The 14,275-nt window shown below is 39.0% G+C and overlaps 1 protein-coding gene and 1 non-coding gene across 14 annotated transcripts in view; both read right to left on the bottom strand.

The window, feature by feature from the left end:
- Positions 1–14,275, bottom strand: part of Pkc53E (Protein C kinase 53E) — a 1,131,865-nt gene that overhangs the window by 145,635 nt on the left and 971,955 nt on the right. The window lies entirely within an intron of this gene.
- Positions 12,929–13,002, bottom strand: TRNAS-GCU (transfer RNA serine (anticodon GCU)). Its single transcript has one exon. It is a non-coding gene; the product is annotated as a tRNA-Ser (tRNA).

The raw sequence follows: 14,275 nt of genomic DNA, 5'->3' as shown, positions 1-14,275 counted from the left end.
CCGGACCGAGCTGATTTCAGAGCCTTGTTCACTCCAGAGTACGATAGACTGATAACTAAGAATTTTGTAGTTCGAATTCTGCCTGGGAAGGAAACTTTTTTTGTTCCTTATTCAAATTCATTCCCAATACTTTTCAATTGCTGGTAAAATTCATGTTCTGGGAATAATAAGTTAATTAAGTACTAAAAGATCGCTGCAATCGAAAAGCATTGGGAATAAATTTGAATAAGGAAAAAAAAAAGTTTCCTTCCCAGGCAGGATTCGAACCACGAAAGTCTTAGTTACCAGTCTATCGTGCTCTGGAGTGAACAAGGCTCTGAAATCAGCTACAAGGGTCGGTCCGGTTTTTTTGCCACTACTGTACAATTCATACTTTTATAATTGTGTTAAACATCCACTTAAGTTAACGCGCGCCATTCTTTTGTAAACTGTGTTCCTTTTTGCTCAAAGTTCAAAGTTCACAGACAGGCATAGCATTTCATTAATTTTGTTGTCAATTTAGGCGATTTGCAACACTTTCTCGTACTGAATAAAGTTATTGAATGCTACTGATTTGACTCGGATGATCATTCTGTTCAATGTGTAATTGGAGTTGTTGTTTCCATTCAGCTCTGCAGCTTCGCGCTCGATGAACATTCATGACGAGTAAGTCATTAATATATTAATTACAATGCAAATACAAAAGTCTGGCTTACTCTATATGTGGAGGCCTATCACACATGATTGAACAATACCGTATCAGTGACTTATTAGCAATATGTTCAGCATTTCATAAGGTTGAAAAGGTCAAAGGGAATTTCACCTGCAACCTGGAAAATACACGCGGGGAATCATGTGACCAACTTGTTATGCACTTAAAAGGCTCGCCCACTCAAGGTTGGTAGAGCAGAGGCACGCATCCTAGCTTAACTAAACCACTCCTAGCTCTGGAAAGAAAGCCTTAACGATATACTGAGGCGAATTTTTTTAAATTTCAGTGAAAAAATTCTATTTTCTTTTCGCTTCCAATATTAACAAATTGTATATGATTCAAAGAACTTCTCCACAAATTTTCATGCAGGAATCAGCTGTTGGGGCTCGTCATTTTTAGAAGGTTGCACACTCTGCGTGGCCCTTTAAACTCCCGCTCCTCTCTAAATGCTGCAATTCAATGTTATTACTATTGATAGGCATTTACCTACAGAGACTACAAGGTTAGGTATGCATAGAGTGTTAGCTGTACGCACGAGAAACATATCCCCATTCAATTGCTGCGATACAAAACACATTTCAGTAGTAACCTGGCCATATGTAAGGCTTCACGTCATTCATAACGTAACGACAGTCTAAGCACAAGTAACCTAATATCGTCATGTTGTGATATAAATTCCTACCTTTACTTATTACATATTGCTTTACTAAACTGCTGATTCTTCTCCAATATTTGTGTCATTTATACATGATTTTTTTCGGGTTTTCTTAAACGTGTGAATAACAAAACTACGAGTATAATAATTTTCCGTTACACCTCAGGATTTCTGAGGTGTTTTTTTCTACTAGACATAATTTTTGTCTGCTTTTATACTTGACCATATAAAATAAATATTTTTTTTTTCACCTCTTGAGGAAAAATCTGAAAAAAAGGGAAAGAAAGTATATAGCAAGTTACACCTTACCCCATATCTCCTGACTTATTTGTCTCATGAGTGATGCCTTATTGGTGTCACTTATGAGGTTCCAATCTGTCTTCGGACAGATCACTAAATAATAACAACATCATCATCCTCATTAAACAGTCGAAGATCAAGGCCTATAGTGGCCTGTTCCGGTCTCGCTGTCCATCTAGTATTCTTCTAATAGGACGATCTCGGCTCCGTTATCCTGTTGGATGGCATTTAAAAATTAAGTAACCTCTCTTTAGACATTCCTTCGACATGTAACCTCAATTTATTCCTACAATGGTGGATTTTGTCAAGAATTGGTTCGACTTTAAGTTCCTAATATTTCTGTGTTTGTTTTGTGATCCTATTAATAACATTTCCAAACCTTCTCTTCTTCAAAAACATACAAGAATTAAAGCCTATAAAACATTGGCGGCACCTGTTCTCATGTATGGAAATGAAGCTCGGACCACACGTAAATGTGATGAACACCGAATCACTGCCAATGAAATGAAGTTTTCAAGAAGAACTGCTGGCTATACTCGATAGACAAGAAAACATTTTGGACATTTTGAAAGAATTAAATATTGATCCAATTTTAGAGAAAATTAAAAATGATAGATAGAAATGGAAATCTCATATAGGCCTACTCAGGATGCCTAGAACAAGGATACCACGTCAAGCACTAAATTACCGCTCTTTAGGAACAAGATCTTTGGGCCGTCCGCTGAAACGACGGAGTGAGACCATAACGGGTCACCAGACTTAATACGTGATAGGAAGAAGAAGAAGTTTTTGATTCTCTCATGTGTATTTCGCTGTGCGCCACATAAATTTCATTTCTGCTGCAGTGATGAGGAGTTAAGGTTTGATTCATAGCACAGAATTAAAATTCTTTCAAGTCTCAACAAGCACAATTTAAATTTACAAAAATGTTAATAATTCATATAATTTTGAACCAATAAACTTTGTGCAAAGGTTATTTCTGTAGTGCTCAGGAAAAATGGCACAAGTCAAAAATCTTAATATTACAGGAGAAGAAAAAACTGTCTTCACATTGCTTTATGTCGATTTGATTTTCTTCTGTATGAATTATTCTAATGGGAGAAACACTTATGTCTCTTTTCCCAAGCGAGCAGACGTTCCATGCGTTGTCAATAAACTAATAAAAAAAACTGTGGAAATTGACTTATGCCACTTTTCCCAACCATTGCAGATTTATATGCAGCATTATATCTGGACAAATTTTCAAAAATCTAACTCAAACAATTAAGAAAATTCAACTTTCACCTCAGCGTATCCTTAAGACGTCCCGTGCCGTGGGGTCATGATCTAAGGCATCATGCCTAGGACTCGCGCTACGGAATGCGCGCTAGTTCGAGTCCTCATGAGGGAAGAAAAAATTTTCTCATTACATTTCAAATAGTGTATGGGACCGGTGTCAACCCAACATCGTGAAGAATTTGAGGAGCTTAGATAGGTAGCGAAACCCAGTTACAACTAGCTGTAACGGCTGGAGAGGTAATCGTGCAGACCACATGATACCTCCGTTTTGCTTGTATGATCGTTCATCTCTGCGGAGGCATGTGGACGTGATACCAGCAGTTTGCTGATCGGACATGCCCTTAATGGGATGTTGCGCCGTGAATTTTTATTTTTGTATTTTTAAGATCAGTGGTCGGTATTTCTTGATTCGCGACTCAACCCCTTAATACACAAGCAGAGTGGAGAGATGAGACATGATCTACATCCCCTTAGCCTTAATTTGTTTAGCAGTTTAGGTATGTCACTGTCATCTCTGCGCACTGAAAATTTGCAAAAGTGAAGATGTTGCTCTCCTTCTCCTTTTATATCCTCCCCTTTGTTGTGTTTGGCGGGCTGTATTTTATATGACGTAATCTTTGCAGACCACTGTTTAAGATTGATAACCGGACTTGGACACTGCCATCTGAATAGCCTAAGCATCTACATACAGTATATTGGGTCTCATGGAAGACCTAACTCAGTGATCGTCAGCACTCGCTGAAATGGGTAACGGGTAAGGAGTGTATCGGAATGTGCACCGTCGTACAGAAGGGAAAAGGAGAAAGCATAGCACCCAGCAGCGACGGATGCAGGCTAGTGCATCTCTTATACGCGGGTAAGAGACACTAGCCCGAGGGTGCACTGTGCTGATGACCACTGACCTAACGAGTAGGAAATGTAGGATGGGTGTTGTCATCACCTCACATTCTGCTGGGTTGTTCAGGATTAAGCTACATCAGGCATCGATACGTTGTCTCCCGAGAAAATTCAGTGAATAGAACCCAGCAGCATCGTGAACCTGGAGACCCCCTGCGGTTCCTGGGTTGATTTCCATTTTATGAGATACACAATGGGTCATTAGGGCCTAAGTGCTTTACTAGATGTCTATGCCATTACTGAGAAAGAAAAAGAGCACGTTTCAGCATACGTTCAGTTTGATTGCTATCATATGCCTCGTTTCATAAATGCAGGCATAGAAAAATACGATAAAGAAACCTATGAAGGCGGAAAATACACATTGTTTAATCCATGCAGTCAACAAGAAGCAAAAAGTATGTGGCATTTACATCCCACCGTTTACATTTGCAGACCTTCTGTGTTTTCAAAGGGAATTTAATAGGTGCAGACATTGTTAGTTATTCTAAATCCTCGAGAGACTTCAGGAATTATGAGGGGCGTAATGTGGGAGTTGAGAGTGCGGCAGAATGAAGAGAGAGTGGGGGTGTGCATGCACGTGGGATGCACAGAGGTCAGGGGTCAGACACATGAGCATCGTTCATAGCGCATTGTCAGGTAACCGGTCACCATTATTGCCACCAAAGGGGTGTTACTGTTGCTACTGTCTTGGTGGTTCCCCATGCGGAGTGGATTCTCCATACAAGGGAGTGGCGCATCTAAAATGTCACGAGAAAAATCAATACGTCGTCACCGCAACAATGAATCAACCAAGGAATACAATTGCTATGACAACCTGGATTTACATGCAGAAAATAATAATTACGCCCCGAATCTATTCTATTCTTATACGTTCAGTGGCGAAACAGCATACGAGAGGAGGGGGTTAAGGATTTTGTATTATGCAATTTTTTGACAACAGTTCTGCAATAATTGAGATGGGGAATTAACTGTGCTGTACAAACAACTAGCTCATCATCATCATCATCATCATCATCATCATCATCATCATCATCATCATCATCCGGTCAAGTCCGTTGCGGTCTCTATGGTTTCCTGCCATCTCTTGATAGGTCTTCCAATAGATCGTTTTCCAGTAGGGTGATATACTAAAGTTGATTTTGACCATCGGCTCCTCGGCATCCTTTCAGTATTTGTGTAGGAAATCAATCATGAATGTAATTCCTAGTTCTTTCAAAATCTCTTCACGTCGTTTTCTATCCCAAATTGTGTATCAGAGTGCTGCATTGGAGTTAAATCGCTCGCTTGAACTCGGTCGAGTGTCGCACCCTCGAGTGAGATACGATCGGTCGTGATACGCTCGTAATAAATAGAAGCACAGTACAAGGTCATCTCATCGACATGTCTTATCTTGTATGGAAGGCGACAGATAAGATACACATATGTTTTGCTCACACGGTAAAAATAAGGCTTTATTTTCTGCGTTTATGACAAACGTTTAATGGAACAGTCAATGGAACGTACCAAAACAGGAACATGAAGTTATAAATAAGATAGTATGAAAAACTTCGATATACAGTTATTATTGCTAATTAATAATTATTCTATATTTGATTTACCACATATATAATATGATAGGTCCATACATAGTGTTCCGCCTATATACTGCGACAATGTAGAAACGTTTTACAAAATATTATTGATATAGCAGTAGATTAATAACAATATTAGTACAGAGATAACGTCACAGAAAATATAATAAAACGAATTATATGCTGCACAACTGTTACAGACGCAAAGATTGATACACTAATTATTAGAGATTATTATTATTATTATTATTATTATTATTATTAGAAAACTTGATACAGTTCTTGCATTATCGTGATTGTGTTCTCCGTTTATAATAATTACATTTACATCCAATAACATCTATCAGATGTGGAAAAAACAAAATCACTCCTGTGTGGAAAAAAAAAAAAAAACATTTACCTACTACAACATTTATATTACATTTTAAAGCAAGTTTTGTAGTTGTACTATGGGGAGGTTAGTTAAACACTGCAAAGTTTTGAAATGATAAACATCTATGATGTTACTACACAGTTCATCACTGTAACAAGAACGAATGGCTAACGCTCGGCTTATACCGTTCGAGGATTTATCCCTCGTGACAATTTTACCCATCATGCATGTGCGCTACCTATCGGATTATGCTATGAATTACTTGGCGGTCGAGGAAAAACGTCCGATGCAGACCTCTGATCCTGCTGTTTTCTTCATAAATATCATTTCTCTAACCGTTATTGTCTGCATATCTCTCCTGATCATTGTCAATGCTTCTGAGCCATAGGCTAGAGTAGGTCTTGCCAAAATATTATACAAAAAAAAGTATCCAATATTTTAGGAGATGCTAGTATGCATCAAAACAAGAAAATAATGTCTAATAAACATGGGTCCTACAACACATACTTTCTGAGATCTGAACACTTGTTCATAGGAGGTGTTCAATATGATGACCATTCATGGCAATGCATTCTTCTGCCCTTCGGGCGTAAGGAATCACGCACTGTTTGAATACGTTAATAAGAAAGTCCTGATAATGATCACCAGTGGTAGCACGCATAGCCCTATTAATCTATCACCAAGAACGCCTGTCCATAAATTGATTGAGAATCGGTGCATATGCCTTGTTTCTTCAACTCCATGGGGTTTTTCATCAGCCTACTCATGCTGATTACGAAAATTCACAACACCAACTCCGCTCATATCCGCAACCAGACTTTTGTTTTCAGATTCCTTCCGAGGTGTCATTATTCCATGCTAGGGGTGTCAACTTACAGTAACTTATGGTTATCTGGTAGTCTGCTGTATTGTAGGGCAGAGAAATGCGTTGGCATGAATGGACGTCACATAGAGCACCTCGTATGAACAAGTGTTCAGATCTCAGAAAGTATGTGTTGTACGACACATGTTCATTAGGCATTATTTTCTTGTTTTGATGCATACTATCACCTCCTAAAATATTGGGTACTTTTTTTAAACATCTGTATATCTTAATCTAGTGCAGGCTTTGCCGAGCGGTCCGATATGATATGAGTCTTGAAACTCCTCACTTGTACTCTCGGAGTCCGGAGCCAGTTGGAGTCCATCAGTTACCTGAGCACAGTGGTGGATAGCAGAATGTCCGACTCTACCATTTCCAGACCGCTTGCAGAACAGGCGAAAGTGTATAAAGATTATTTTCAATATCGGTGGGGGCAAGTGTTTGTTTATAGAGGAGAATGGTAATCCATTTAATCCTTTATATTTTTTATACCTGAAGTCGTTTTCAAGTATCAGGATTAGTAATATTAGTTAACATTATGAAAGATATTATGAATCTGAATATGGGCATGTTTTTGGAAACGAAAGACGTGATTTTCTTCTTACTTACTTACTCACTGGCTTTTAAGGAACCCGGAGGTTCATTGCCGCCCTCACATAAGCCCGCCATTTGTCCCTATCCTGGGTCATTCCGAGGCTTATTTGAAGGTTTCGTAACAAGCTGTTTCTTTACGGTGATGGGTTGCTAGCCCTTCGCCCAACCCCCAAGCTGGAGGACCACCCCTCATCGGCTGTCCGCGACTGCTTATTAAAAATATTCACAGCTACCCTCCATGTCTGGAGGCTGTCTCCTCGATCCGCAACCTGAGGACGCGCCATGCCGTGGTGATAGGGACCCACAATACATGGACGTGATTTTTTTCAGAGATTAAAAACAGAAAGACAAACAGCGATAATTTTGTTGTAGTGCAATGTATTATTATTATTATTATTAATATGGGGTTAATTATATTTTTCTTTTAAGTTAATTTATACACACCTTAACCTCTTTGATCATATCGCACGTATAAACTTTAAGTAGCCTATATCAGTAGGCCGTTGTAATGTTTATAATTACAAAAACAAACAAAGATAAATACAAATAAAATAATACAAGCAATATAAAAAGAAGATACAGTAGTATTAACAAAATTTGAGACCGAATGAGCAGCGCTCGTGCTCGGTCGCAGTTGATTTTAAGGTTTTTATTAACGTTTATTTTGGTGACTGAGGCGGTGATGAATCCGGAATTTGTCTTTGTGACTGAAGAAAACCATGAAAAACTCCAGTAAGATTGATCGGCCATGAGGTTGGAAGCCGGGACTTCCCGAATACCATCTGAGCCGACTAGCTCGGTGCATAATTCTTATAACCGTATTTATTATTATTATTATTATTATTATTATTATTATTATTATTATCTGTTGTCTATCGTCATTGTGATTTTCAGTTTTTCGTAAGACAATACGAAATGGCAAGCTGCTTAGCACTAAGCACTGCAAAGGCAAGGAAACCATGTAGGGAATGTGTATTTTTTCAAAGAACTGTTGACTGCAGTATGAAGCATTCTGTGTGAAAAGAATTACAGTGGAAGCTCTTAAGTTCGACAGAAAACAAGTTCGACATCCTATAGTTCGACTGCTTACGTAGGAGAATTAGACACGTCCCTATACGGGCACTAAGAAATAGGTTTACCATTTGAATGGGAATTGGTTATGTGTCTTGTAGCGATACTTTTGTTAAAGGAAAACAGAATATTTTATTGATTAGGACATCCATATTGATCACTGATTTTAAATTAATGAACTCTTCTTCTTCTATTTGAGAATTGTGCCGTTTGTGAGACTGAACTGTCGAAACCCACTGTGGTGCTAGAAGCGCATACACAAGTCTCGGGGCGGGCAGGAAATGCAAGTACAGTACTGTATTCGTTGATGGATAACCAATACGAATTTGTATTCATTTCACCTGCCACACCCACTACCCTTAATGGACTGAATTTTCAATTCTGTTTCGTCGAACTTAGGAGAGTCCACTGTACCTTCATTTGAGTCAATAAGTTTACCCAACCATACTATATCCCCTAGTATTAAAGATATGGTCCAAGATCTCAAACGTCAACTACAAGAAAAAGCTAATGAGTAAATATGTTATTCGATCGCCCTTGTTAAAAGTACCGGTATCGGTGCTATTGCCCAATTAGCCATCTTTATTTGGGGAGTTAACGGAAACCTTGAAGTCACAGAAGAACTTCTATTATATTGTAGCTATATTTGAGAGTTTACACTACTGTAATTAGCACGTATATTGATTCAACATTACATTAATATGACGAGTATTTCAGTGAGTATTTCAGGGGAAAGAAAGATAGTAAGCGAGAGTTACGCGTACAGGAAAAATATTGAGTAATAGCCACTGCTATCTTCACTTGTTTTCTGTATTCCCCCTCCCAACGCGTCATAGTGGGACTAGCGTACACAGAAACTGACTCCGCAGCTTGACTCTGTTGGCAATCCCTCGCCTAGAGCATGTAGCACGTATTTTCATCAAACAAAGATTGTACACATATTTTTGTTTGGTTTTGGTACCATATTAAAACCTGTCTCATACAGATTCCAAATACGGTAGGGCTTGTCCTTCAGTCCCGAGTTATTTAGAATCCTCTCTAGAGCATCATAGAAGTCATTGAGGTTTTCTCGTGTCGCAGTAGGAGAGGTTTTCAGGCTGGTGCATGCACAAACCATGTCGTTTCTTGAAAGAAACCCACCAGTCTCAACCAGCCCTCTTATCCTTATTGCCGAAAGGATTCTTGCCATTTTCAGATGCCAATCGAAATGCAAATTCTCGAACTTGAGTTGCAGTAAGCCTAAAGTCAAGTTCTTGCATCTCGACCACATAGATCAATAATTCAGCTTCTTTCTCCCCAGATAAGGAAATCAATTTCTTCACGGCTGGCATTTTGGAAGGGTCAGGTGTGATGTTTAGACGGTCCTTCAGTGTACTGTAATGAATATTAAATTTTATTCCTTGCTGCTTTTGTAAACAGACAAGCCTAAATTCAAAATTTTACTTAGGGCCCCTTTTACATCAGTTTCGTTATATTTCTGACCATATTTACCTCTAGCGGGAGACATCTGTAACAAATGATACGGAACACGGCCGACCAGTGTTGCCATATTTAGCGACAAGTCGCTAAATCTAGGGAATTTTTTATCAGTCTCGGCGACAAAATTTGTAAAATACGATTAGCGACTTTTCTGCTGATTTTTATATTCTTACACTTTTTCCTTTTTTTTAAGTTAAAACATTCAACTTCTTAGTTTTAGAAGAGGCATGGGTGCATGACTGAGTCGTCTAATGATTCATACGTGAAAGCCCTGATCTCATATATTTGTGATCAGTGATCAGGGGTGAAAGATGCTGATTCAATCATTCTCAGGGGTTAGGTCTCTCTCAATCGTACTGCTCCAACACCCATAAACGGTGGCAACTTTGATTGGCACGCGACGAGTCTCGAGCTCCAGCTAATTCTTGGTTCTTCCCCGCAACGTGGAGATTTTCCACTCCGAACCGACCCGAGACAATTGAGTCTTGGAATTTTGTGCCGATAGTTCGTGTGAAGCAAATGAGACTATAGTTTATGCTGGTTTTAATATATAAGATTTTAAAAGTGTTAGATTTCACAAAAAAAAATTGTGATCAAACACTTGGGTGAAAATTTCCACACTCGCAATTTGCCAGAAAGTGTAGTGTCAATGATTGGATCAAGTGCAGTGTATTCACAATCAGCTGTTCTCACACTTTCCACCTCAACATCACAGCCGTCAACAACACAGCCTGACTCCGCAGAAGAGGGTGACGTCGAGGAAATTATATTTTTCTCCGAATATGTATGTTTTTCTTATTGTTATTTAATGATATTTATTATTAATTTTTAGCAACATTTCTGGGGATTCTTTAATAAACTTTGGAGAGATTTAGCTACTTTTTGTTGAAAAGTTAGCGAGATTGTAGGACGATATGTTGGCAACAGTGTGGCCGACTTGATGCTCGCTTCGCTTCTCTACCGGCCTTGACAATTCATTTTGATCCCGGTATTAAAGCTGTAATCGAGAATATATGAAATTCCCGCCAGATGGCACTGACTGCCAAGGTTCACTGAGGAATGTGTGTAAGGTTTCTTGTACGATTATACTTAGTAATATTGTGCTCCTATCTACTGGTATGAGAGTTTCTTATGATGTGATTCAAAATGACGTATTGTAGTGTACCATTGTGTACTTCGAATAGAAAAAAAGAATGGAGGAGCAATATCATTCCACAAATTTCCGAGTGACAGGGAAACATAATTATGTCTCGTGACCAGAATAATGTACGAAATGGAAATATAAAAATTGGAGATTTATCCTTTGAAGAGGTGGAAAAATTCAAATATCTTGGAGCAATAGTAACAAATATAAATGACACTCGGGAAGAAATTAAACGCAGAATAAATATGGGAAATGCGAAAGGAGCATCAAGTCGGCCGTGTACGGAAAATGTATTAAATTTGATTAGTTGTTCTCATTTACCTAAAATTGATTTTTGGGATTGGAACCCGGACTTTATTATGGACTATTAATATTAGGTACCTATTTACATTTTAACTCTTCAATAAATGGATAACTATTAATTTTATCTTCCTTTTTAACTAGCTAAAGCACGAACAACTTACAATTGATCGTATTTTCTACTGAGATCGAACTCGCGACTCTGCCGTATTAGTACTGTTTCTTGTACGCCCTACTATTACTCAGCACTACATGTAATTAATCGCTACCAATCAATTTAGTACAAAAAATTATCATTAAACAACGATAATAATACTTTCATATTCAATAGGCCTGCTTCCTTCCTTTACTGCTGCAGTCATATCTACCGCCATTTTAACAGCCAGAACTGAATAAGAAAAGCTTCACCGACAAAAGCACATTTCTCAGCAACTACTTGTTGGATATTTTTCTCTTACCATTCAAAAAATCTTCACACTTTAAAAGCTTCACCGGCAAAAGCACATTTCTCAGCAACCACTTGTTGGATATTTTTCACTTGACACTAAAAAAATATCTCCACACTTTAAATAATATAATTACTGTAATGAAATACTTACATCTCTTCACTTATGGAAATAATTAAGACAAAACTTCCGCAACGTTTTACAAGCACCCTCTTCTCACAGAATCTGACAACAGATTGGTAAAATCAATTTTCAGTCCTGTTGAAGCTCAACAGAGCCGCTACTTGGCCAACTACGCAATGCTAAATATTAAGAACTATTGCGAAATTGTACGTGTTTCGAAATTATCCGGGTTTGCCCTAATACCCCTCTGAATTTTTAGGGGGTTAATTTTACTCTCTTACTTCCCCCGTTGTTGTGCCACTGCATACATTATTAGACTTATATCATATTCTTTTCCATTCAACGATCAATGACTCAAGTATGATTTCAGAATTACACATAGTTCAAAGCAATGCGAAATTTTTGGTCTTTGAATGTTATAGTTGCAGAGATATAACGGAGTATTGGAGCTAAGGAGTTCAGGCTGCATAAGCTTATCGACCGTGGCTTAAGAACACCATGGCCTTCTAGGTCTCCCGACTTGAATTCACTGGATTTTTTGTTTGAAGATATTTGAAATGTTTTGTGTATTCTAGTCATGTTGATAATGTTAAATCCTGGGAACGCAGTGTCAATGGTTGTCAACGCATTAGAGACACACCAGGTATATTCGAACGTGTACAATAATTGTCGATGAACCGTGCTTATTATGCCTGCACTATCATGAATGGTGGCATATTGAGCACATGTTAAACGCTCTCTTTCTCCAGTGTTGCCGGCCTGGGTGGCGCAAGCGGTAGAGGCACGAAATGTCTCTACCACTTGGTACAAACGGTTGTGAGTTCGAGTCCCGCCTAAGGCATGGGTGTTGTGATTAAGTAAAATGAAACATAGAAAATAAAACAAAAAATAACTTTGGAAAATGGCGTCTGGCCGTTAAAAATACCGGCATCAAAATTAAAAAAAAAGACGTGCATATTGGATGTTATGTTATGCTAAAGCGCTTGTCCGAAACTTCTGGTTTTGGGACCTATGTTTATTAGGACATTTTACCTTGTTTTATTGTCCCCTACTCATCCCGAAGCTTGTACTTATAATTGTGTAACATCTGTATATTCCATCTTTGTAACACACTTTCTCTTGAATAATTTCAAGGGAAAAATTGTTCCGGAGCCGGGTATCGATCCCGGGACCTTTCGCTTAGCACACGAATGCTCTACCGACTAAGCTACCCCAGGAACTATACACGACACCGTTTCAAGGGAAAAATTGTTCCGGGGCCGGGTATATTTCCTGGGGTAGCTCAGTCGGTAGAGCAATCGTGCGCTAAGCGAAAGGTCCTGGGGTCAATACCCGGCCCCGGAACAAATTTTTTCCTTGAAATTATTCAAGCCTGCTTCATAGGGAGCTTCTACCTGAAAGACAGATTTGTACTCATTCTCTACCTAGCAAACCTTCTTAAGAACTTCGCTTCCTTTGCTTCAAGTTGCTTTCATCTGTTTATATTCTTAATGATTATTAAGCGACAATTTCCTTAGATCACCAGAGTTTGCATTTCTTGCTGTGATTACTTTTCTGCCGTTCGTTCTCGATGGGTGAAGTAACGGCTGTTTTGAAAACAGTATCTGGTGCCCAAGCATCCCACAGATTAGAAGCAGTGCAACGAAGACAAAAGCTGAAGAGCGGCTCCGCCCTTCTCCCGCCGCTCCCGCAGTAATTAGCTGCGGAATCCCATTGATTTGCTCCTACGAAGACGTGTGAGCGTAGGAGGACAGTGCGGTCAACACGGCGAAGCCTTAAATTTCGTGCAAAAATATATCCAAGTCCATCTAAGTGACATTCGTTATGAAGAGTTTATCCATTCCTTAAACTTTATATATTTGCACTGACGAAAACGATGATGAACATTTTACTAAACTCTCAGTCAGGTCAAGAAAAAAGTAAAATATCATTACGCACAGGAGCGTCTCGTCATTTGAGGCTTTCGGGGCTCAGCCCCGCATGAAAATTTGCGTAGTATATTATTTCAGATATTTACGAACAACTCTCAAATATAGAGGAAGTCTCGTTCTCTTTATAGTCAAGGTTTGGACTTCATCTGCGTGGAGGAGATGCTATAGTCTTCTGTTGTAGAAGCGACAGATAAATTCTAGCCCGGAGATGCTAGATCCCCAATATAGGAGAGTATGATGTAGTTCCTGGTTCGGGGTAGCGCTCAGTGCTAGATCCTATAACACAGATATTGCGAGTGAAGGCGCCGGGAGAGGGACGACTGGTGGGGCTCATTCAGTTCTGTCGCGGTCGCGTTCCTATCGCGGTAAAATAGTGTAATACAAGTAAAGATAATGTAATTTTATGAGGAATAATGAAATAGCTTTTTAGTTTTAGTACCACGCATGACAAACTATAATCAAATAGCCCCGGACAAATTTTAGGCCACGAGACGCCACTGATTACGCACTCTCCCTCTCTTGGCGCGCGCTACTTTCAATACGTCATAATCAGCTGGAAG

The sequence above is a fragment of the Periplaneta americana genome, chromosome 8 (genome assembly GCF_040183065.1).
Source record: "Periplaneta americana isolate PAMFEO1 chromosome 8, P.americana_PAMFEO1_priV1, whole genome shotgun sequence".
NCBI classification, from domain to species: domain Eukaryota; kingdom Metazoa; phylum Arthropoda; class Insecta; order Blattodea; family Blattidae; genus Periplaneta; species Periplaneta americana.
Note: the sequence above shows the minus strand (reverse complement) of the source record. Positions and strands in the feature narration are given on the sequence as shown.